At 39.9% G+C, this 9,681-nt stretch overlaps 1 pseudogene; it reads left to right on the plus strand.

Moving 5' to 3' along the window:
• Positions 1-118, plus strand: LOC126096014 (5S ribosomal RNA; annotated as a pseudogene).
• Positions 119-9,681: the final 9,563 nt, after the last annotated feature.

Raw genomic sequence — 9,681 nt, forward strand, 5'->3', positions numbered from 1 at the left:
GGCAATGGCCTTGCCGCAGTGGATAGACCGGTTCCCGTGAGATCACCGAAGTTAAGCGCTGTCGGGCGTGGTCGGCACTTGGATGGGTGACCATCTAGGCCACCATGCGTTGTTGCCATTTTTCGTGGTGCACTCAGCCTCGTGATGCCAATTGTGGAGCTGCTCGACCGAATAGCAACGGCTTCGGTCAAGAATACCATCTTACGACCGGGAGAGCTGTGTGCTGACCTCACGCCCCTCCTATCCGCATCCCCCACCGAGGATGACACGGTGGTCAGATGGTCCCGGTAGACCACTCGTGGCTTGAAGGCGGAGTGCTTTAATTCCAGACTCAACAATAAATAAAAATTCCGCACGTTATTAATGAAGGAATAAACACCTGTGTAAATAATAGTGTTTTCAGTGAGTTACAATTTAGCAAATCACCATTAAATACAGATACAGCAGATAATGTTTTAAAAGCAAGCAACTGTGATAAGGCGTTACACGCCAGGAATGGCAATAAATTAAGAATTGTTTAAAACTCGCTGCAACTTACAAATTACAACTGTTGAAACATTAAACACAAAAAAAGAAGGCATCAGACGCCACGAATGGCAGTAAGTAAGGTTTTAAAGGCTTAATGTGTAAATACAAATTCCAAAAAGGATTTTAAGGCAAATGACCCCAATCACGGCTGAAGCCCTTACACGCCAGGAACGGCAATAATATAACAAATTTAAAAACCTGCTGCAAAACAGCAAACACAATAGCAAAGGTTAATTAAAAAACAAGCAATTGATCACCAAACGGGTAAAATAAGACAATATGACAATGGTAAACTGTATAACACAACCCTTAACATCCACTGAACACTACATTGCCAGATTTATTTCAGAAGGTGACCAGAACTATTAACTAGACATATATATCCTTTAATGTAGGCATTACGGTGTATTGTAATAAGTAATACAACAATAAAACACAAGGACTTGTACATTAGTTCTTTAAAGGGTACTGAGGCAGATTATACCCGCCGACGGTGAGAGATAAAGGAGCGTTACACTGAATACTGGCCATCAGACCACCTTTTAGAACACACATGTCTTACAAGAAGCAAGGGGCCACAGACGGTGCTCCAGGAATCGACCTCTGAGAAAGTCTAGCAACAAACACGTTCGCGAGCGATGAGATAGGCAGCCAAGAGTTGCATTCACTTCACAGGTTGGTAACTCAGACTAGTGACAATCTAATGGATGGCTAATGATAATCTTGCTGAAGCTACCTGACGTCTGATAAACCAAATGCAACGATGTAACGACACGCCAAAGCCGGAACTGATGGTGTGCACTACGTCCCCAGAATACTGTGTTTAGAGGGCCCGGAACGACAAAGGAACCACTACCACCAGAGTAGAAGAATCGCCAACCGGCCTACAATGAAGAAAGCTGTCAAAACGACACGCCTTACCGGACAGCAGCAAGGCGAGGAAACGTACACTGCCGTTACGTTCACTAACCCTCAGGGCAGATAACTGGGGCGTTAGCGGCCACCGGGCAAGAAAAATTACCGCTGGTTGAACTTAACAAATTGTAACAAGTTGAACACAGTAAATAGTAATAAGAAGTCGAGGAAAGCTAATCAGATCCGCCTTCCCCAAGCACTCCACTCGCTGCTCCTTACCTTGGCGACACACGAGGTTTCTCTGCTTGGACTGAAATGCACTCATCTTAAGGCTTGCTGGATCCGGTTTACGTCGAGGTCGAGCACCCTCTTGACCACAGCCCTTCCATCCGATAGTCCATGCGTGCTGCCAGATGTCCGGTGTGTTCTGGTACTGCACAGACCTGGCTCCTCCTGAGTTCCCAACCGAACTGGCCCACTCACACGATCCGGAAAAACAGCGACGTCGCCTCAAAGATAGGGCAACAGTTACTACATATCGATAACCGCCGCGCCGGCCGTGGTGGCCAAGCGGTTAAAGGCGCTACAGTCTGGAACCGCGCGACCGCTACGGTCGCAGGTTCGAATCCTGCCTCGGGCATGGATGTGTGTGATGTCCTTAGGTTAGTTAGGTTTAATTAGTTCTAAGTTCTAGGCGACTGATGACCTTAGAAGTTAAGTCGCATAGTGCTCAGAGCCATTTTTTTTATAACCGCCGCTGCTGCCACTAGCGGACAGGCAACGCTGGCGAAACCCATTGGCGCCAGTGAACACGAGAAGAAGACATACAATCGCAACCATCCCAACTAAGCGATACCGTCTGGCCTTCAACAGAGGGCGGAAACCTACAAACAGCACCAACGCGAGCCGCAGCACCGCTCAGTTCCATCATTCCGATGAAATGTCAACATCGGCAATTGTTGTGATAGACATAATAGAATTTTTCCTTTGTTTGTCGTTGCCATTGCTCTGCCTTGTATCACCACTATCACTGTAGCACTGTTGTGAGTTACTCGTCGACTAAGTAGTTCCACTACGCTCCGTATCCTCATGACGTGCTCACTATTGTATACCTTCAGTTACGCCCTTTGTTGCCATTAGCATCCAGTATTGTGGTTGAATGTCCGGCGTTGAATGCCGTACACATTGTTGGCATGTTGCAACCTTACAATCAAGAGATTCCTTATCATTTCAAAACAACGGGATTTTTAATCCGGGGAACAATGATAGGATTCATGCACGAATTCAAAGAAAAAACTGCTGCATTAATCTACTTCACCTTGAAAGTACGTGAGCGGTTGGGGATAACAGATTCTGAGAGGTGACTTCAAGAAGTAAACTGAATTTTAATGTGGTTGATTGGTTGATTCCCAAGACGCTCATTCAGCCTTATGAAAGGATGGATATCGCGAGGTGTAGGATCTGTTATTTCCGATCATCATCCATGTCTGGGCGCTCTTGGTCATTTGTTGGCACCATTCCACTATGGCTGTTCGCGACATTATATTTGGTTCATAGGCTGCCAGAATTTGACGATAAATCTGCGTGCAATGTCGACGTTTTGTGTATAATAATCTTTATGTAACGAGTACCTCAAATTCGGCGCTTTTTTCCAGTTGTTGCTGCTGTGGCCTTCAATCCTGAGACTGGTTTGATGCAGCTCTCCATTCTCCTCTATCCTGTGCAAGCTTCTTTATCTCCCGGTACCTACTGTAGCCTACATCCTTCTGAATCTGCTTAGGGTATTCATTTCTTGGTCTCCCTCTACGATTTTTACCCTCAACCCTGCCCTCCAATACTAAATTGGTGATCCCTCGATGTCTCAGAACATGTCCTATCAACCGATCCCTTCTTCTGGTCAAGTTGTGCCACAAACTTCTCTTCTCCCCAATCCTATTCAATACTTCATCATTAGTTACGTGATCTACCCATCTAATCTTAAGCATTCTTCTGTAGCATCACATTTCGAAAGCTTCTATTCTCTTTTTGTCTAAACTATTTATCGTCCATGTTTCACTTCCATACATGGCTGCACTCCATACAAATACTTTCAGAAATGACTTCCTGACACTTAAATCTATACTCGATGTTAACAAATTTCTCTTCTTCAGAAACGCTTTCCTTGCCATTGCCAGTCTACATTTTATATCCTCTCTACTTCGACCATCATCAGTTACTTTGCTACCCAAGTAGCAAAACTCCTTTACTACTTTAAGTGTCTCATTTCGTAATCTAATTCCCTCAGCATCACCTGACTTAATTCGACTACATTCCATTATCCTCGTTTTGCTTTGTTGATGTTCATCTTATATCCTCCTTTCAAGACACTGTCCATTCCGTTCAACTGCTCTTCCAAGTCCTTTGTTGTCTCTGACAGAATTACAATGTCATCGACGAACCTCAAAGATTTTATTTCTTCTCCATGGATTCTAATACCTACCCCGAACTTTTCTTTTGTTTCCTTTATTGCTTGCTCAATATAGAGATTGAATTACATCGGGGATAGGCTACAAACCTGTCTCACTCCATTTCCAAACACTGCTTCCCTTTCATGTCCCTCAGCTCTCATAACTGCCATCTGGTTTCTGTACAAATTGTAAATAGCCTTTCGCTCCCTGTATTTTACCCCTGCCACCTTCAGAATTTGAAAGAGAGTATTCCAATCAACATTGTCAAAAGCTTTCTCTAAGTCTACAAATGCTAGAAACGTAGGTTTGCCTTTCCTTAATCTTTCTTCTAAGATAAGTCGTAGGGGCAGTATTGCCTCACGTGTTCCAACATTTCTACAGATTCCAAACTGATCTTCCCCGAGGTCGGCTTCTATCAGTTTTTCCATTCGTCTGTAAAGAATTCGCGTTAGTATTTTGCAGCTGTGGCTTATTAAACTGATAGTTCGGTAATTTTCACATCTGTCAACACCTGCTTTCTTTGGGATTGGAATTATTATATTCTTCTTGAAGTCTGAGAGTATTTCGCCTGTCTCATACATCTTGCGCACCAGATGGTAGAGTTTTGTCAGGGTTGGCTCTCCCAAGGCTATCAGTAGTTCTAATGGAATGTTGTCTACTCCAGGGGCCTTGTTTCGTCTCAGATCTTTCAGTGCTCTCTCAAACTCTTTACGCAGTATCATATCTCCCATCTCGTCTTCATCTACATCCTCTTCCATTTTCATAATATTGTCCTCAAGTACATCGCCCTTGTATAGACCCTCTATGTACTCCTTCCACCTTTCTGCAATCCCTTCTTTGCTTAGAACTGGGTTTCCATCAAAGCTCTTGATATTCATGCAAGTGGTTCTCCTTTCTCCAAAGGTCTCTTTAATTTTCCTGTAGGCAGTATCTATCTTACCCCTAGTGAGATAAGCCTCTACATCCTTACATTTGTCCTCTAGCCATCCCTGCTTAGCCACTTTGCACTGCCTGTGAAACGTCCCCTTTCACCAATTATACAAGACTGTCCTTAACCTGACACACAATATTTTTAGCGCAACGCAATCTGACTTTCAAAAATCCCTACAAAATAATGGCCCTGACTAACATTAACCTACACCTTTCACAAATCACTTACCTCACCAAAAATCTTCGTTACTCGAACTACTGAAAAACAGCGAGCGCCACTACTGCCCGCTAAATAAAAGATTCAAACTACGGAAGTCACTAACTACTGATAGGGATAGTTAGCAAATGAAAGATTTTAATAGAGAACAAACAATGTATTTACCTTAATAGTCATAATATATATATAGCAGTTCATAATATCCAGTATAACAAATTTCAAAACTCCGCCATCTCTCTCCCCACATCCACCACTGCTGGCGGCTCACCTCTAACTGCGCAACGCTACGCGCTGTTCACTTCCAGCTGCCGCTGCCCAACACTACAATGGCAGACAACAATGCAAACTAGCCACAGACTGCACACAGCTCAGCCAGTGATTTTCATATAGAGCGCTACGTAATGTTGCCAATAAGAAAACATATACAGCCTACTTACATAAAGAAAACATAAACAGCCTGCTTACATAGCCACCATGCTCCCCACAAAAAATTTTAATAATTGTTTTGGGCAGTGGCCAATAATGATTTGAAAAAAATTTTCATAATTACAATAACAAAGATATCAAATGCACACACTTATTTATACAATGTTGGTCAAAAGCTAAAATTTTCTCACAGTCCATAAAGACAGGCCAGATTGTTCATCACAGTAAAATTTCAGTGGTTTTATTTTCAAAGTCTGAGCAGTAAAAGACAATGCAAACAGAAGTAGTGGATTCCCATGCAGTCTTGAAGAAGTAGTGTTGTCCTTCCAACTGAAAGACAGTGCTGACTCTTGACATGCTGACAGGTAATGGGCCACAACAGAGCAAACCCACAGCAGAGTCAGTCGAAGTTTTGAAGAATATTGGTAAGTAGGTCATCACAGAGTAGACAGCAGAGTCAGTCGAAGTTTTGAAGAATATTGGTAAGTAGGTCATCACAGAGTAGACCCACTGTAGTCCTGGTAGAGAGTATTGGTGGGCCACCAGAGGTGCAGACCCACTGCAGTCCTTGTAGAAATAATGGTATTGTTGGGTCATCAAAGATGCAGACCCACTGTAGTCCTTGTAGAAATAATGGTAATGGCGAGTTGCAAAGGTGTAGACCCACTGTAGTCCTTGTAGAGTGGGCCATCAGCCATCTGTTGTGACTGTGCAGGTGCACAATCACCATTGAAGAGTCTTGCAGATAATATAGCAAGTCCATAACCACCACTTGTGCACTCACAAAGTTTTTTGGAATTGTCCTTAGAACCAGCAATGCTGTTAACCAGTACCTTGCTGAATTATTAACACACGTGCAAACACTAACAGTCCCAACTTATCACATATTGTCCATATACTATGACCAACAGAAAAGTGTGCAGTGAAATGTAACTAACAAGTTAATAATATGATGAACTGGTATCAATTACAATTTTATAACATAAGAATACAATTACAAAGGTACAAAATACATCATTAAAGAACATAACAATACAGATAACATTTGTAGTGCAGGCTTTACAACAGAATATAAATAAACATATACATCAGTGTTATAGGAATTATGACATAAGTAAATACGTAAAAGATCAGAATAAATTTTGAAACATCAACTTTACACATGAGCATTAAATAAAACAAAGTAAATAATGTCTAAGCATATTTACAAGGTAAATAACATATTATTAATGCCAATTATATTTGAGGATAACAGTATTCCTCATCATAGTGAATGTAGCTTAGTATTAGAAGATGAAAAAATCTATGAAACTACACAGAGACAGGAAGAAAACAAATACACAAGGGTACACAAACACATAGTGGGATAACACAAAAGAAAAGGACAGGGTTCGTTTTCAGTGTAACATTTGGTACTGCAGTCCAACCCAAAACTTCATTCCATAGATCTTTCGCCTTATTTCGATATTTGCTCCAGCCAAAGAAATCCTATCCAAACATGCTTTCTGTATTTTTCTCGTATAACCTCTCAGTGCATTTCTTCAAATTCATCGCAACTCATTCTCTTATAGGCTACCCCCTCTTAAGCTAACTTAAATCTACTGAGCTCAGATGCTAAACTAAGTGACGAGGCAATGCAGCAGCACAAAACAATTAACACGAACAGCAATGACAAAAATTCAAGTTGGCAAAGTAAGCAACAATATTACAACTAATATAAGGCAATGAGCAGCAAACAAGAAAAATAAATCAGTAGTAAACTGGCTTAGCAGAGTAACACAAAGTCAAATTCAGTAACACTATGCCTGGCAATCAGCAGCACTAAATGCTATAACTTATACATAAGCATGACAAAGCTCTAGCAGAAAAAATAGTACACTAAAGACAACAATGCAGATAAGGGAAATGTCTATTCACATCTTAATGTATATGTAATTAAAGTGGTGCATCACAACTTATTCTACGAAAAATATTACCAAGTAGTTGAAAAGAAAATTATGTATGCCAGTCCTGTGAAGGGAAATGTCTTTTTGTGCTCCTTCGTTTTTTTTTTTAAGTTATTGTTTACTGGATCTGTAGGCATAAAATATCTATATTAGTACATTCATAAAATTTTATTTTAAACAATGCTGCAGTGCAGCTAGAAACTAGATATTAAATAAAATGAGCAAATAAATACATAAAGCAAGCCATATGGCATTTCTCTCAACTAGAAAGACAGTAGTCATAATCAGGTGTATAGACATAAAAATATTTCTCGTCATTTCATTAGGCATTGCAGTAAATATCATAAATTAAGAGCTCCACAGTGTTATCATGTTTTCAAGTTTGAGGGTGTCGTATTTACGATGCTTTCTACAAAGGAATGTCAACAGCGAGGATAATGGCCTCCCTTTTTTTCCTGTGCCTCTGGAAAGGCACACCCTAATGGCTTTTTCTCCAGGCTTCTGACACAGCTGGGTGCCCATGACGCATTACGGGCAGGTGGTCCATTAACTTTCTTATGGAAATATTTACGACAGCCGTTTTCGCTACGGTGACAGTCTCATATAAAAATATTTCATAGGTCAAGAATTTGAGTTACAAATCTGTAGAAACAAAATGTTATTGATATAACAGAGTCCAAAAAACTTTCGTCGGTATAGTAATACATTCACGCATTTACACACAATTCATAACTCTTAAAGTACGATTCTTGGTTTCCAACAAACTTTTTCACAATCCAGAGTCACTAAACACTACTCATTATTCCTTACCTTATTCGTCGACATTTCTTCAATATTTCATCATAATAAATACGTAGCATAATCAATATCCTCATATAGCATCATCTCATTAATCATAAACATTCCTCAACAGCATAATACACATCGTCGTCATAATAATAACATCATAACAGATCAATCACATCTCAAAATCGTCGTAGCTTTCTGAATATGTTAAAACCTACAAAAAATTCTCTGCTCGTTTCAAAAGTGTCATCTACCTCAAACGTACTTTAAAAATCATGATCTCATACCAAATACATCATTCAAAGCTCTCATAGTATCACAATTTTTCCGAAAAAAATATGTACAGTTTACAAAGTACAGACCAAATACAATTTCGTAAGTGTGAAGTTATCCAACGGTGTACTTGCGTAAACATCTGTCACTGACGTCGTAAAAAAGTTTGTCTCTCTCAGTTAAATGATCAGATAGCTATGTAATTTATGTGTTACAGGAATATGGTACCGATGTGTAAAGTTGTATAAGCAAATACCATATTAGTTAGGGCTGCTTGTGCTTGCCAAACACATGGTACACAAAGTAAGCGTGTACCCTCCTGGGGATTAATGTAATTATACCCTCAGGTGTTACAGATGACAGCAATGGAATGAAATATATCACGGAAAACCCTTGTATCATTGTACTTCAAATATCTTAAAAAAAATTAATGTTTTAAGTGCGAAATTAATCACTCAAATACGTGTACTGTAGCGCTAAACTGTGCGTCATGTTGTAAGATAATCTCTGTGGAAATCTCGAAGTTATCGTCCTCCGAAAGCTAACTTCTGCAGAAGTCAATGTACTTACCTCATGATAAACAAAAGTGAAATGCTTCGTGTATAGATATCGTAGTTATTACGCTTATTGTTGTGATGAAGAAAGTACTGTACTGTAACGTATTGTTGTGCTACGGAAAAGGCAGTCTCATTGTAGCTATACCACAAAAGTTACTACTAAAACATGTTTTACTTTCCAGAATAAAACAGAAAACTGTGCAGATATAAAACAGAAACACCACAAAAGCAACATTGTAAATTGTCACTCATTAGTAGTGTCGTGATAAAATCGTGTAGCTGTCACATAAACCAACCACTGTGTCATCTGGTATCTCACAGAAAGTACTTTAAATCCAGAATGTATTTTCAAGTAAACCAAAATGTTGCATTCGAATCTCATTAGCAGTACCAGTATATGTTCTAAGTATGTGAGCCTTATAGTCGTTACGTAATCGTGCAACTAACAAGCAAGAATGTACACACACAATAACACTGTGTCGTCTGTTCGCAATAACGATGCATTCGTAATTTCATTTAATAAGTTCTCTTGGTTCTTGAGTGGATATTGAACTTCAAAACATTGTTGCATGTTAACAGTTTCTCAGTGTGACAAATTGTACAAGTACCGTGAAGTGAAAATTTCAAAGACTAAGTTAAAAAGCAGATTATCTGTCAATAAATGGTTTTATATGTGAAATGTGGTGTAAACCTTTACTCTTCCTAGTACGCAGAGT

Source organism: Schistocerca cancellata, chromosome 8 (genome assembly GCF_023864275.1).
Source record: "Schistocerca cancellata isolate TAMUIC-IGC-003103 chromosome 8, iqSchCanc2.1, whole genome shotgun sequence".
NCBI classification, from domain to species: domain Eukaryota; kingdom Metazoa; phylum Arthropoda; class Insecta; order Orthoptera; family Acrididae; genus Schistocerca; species Schistocerca cancellata.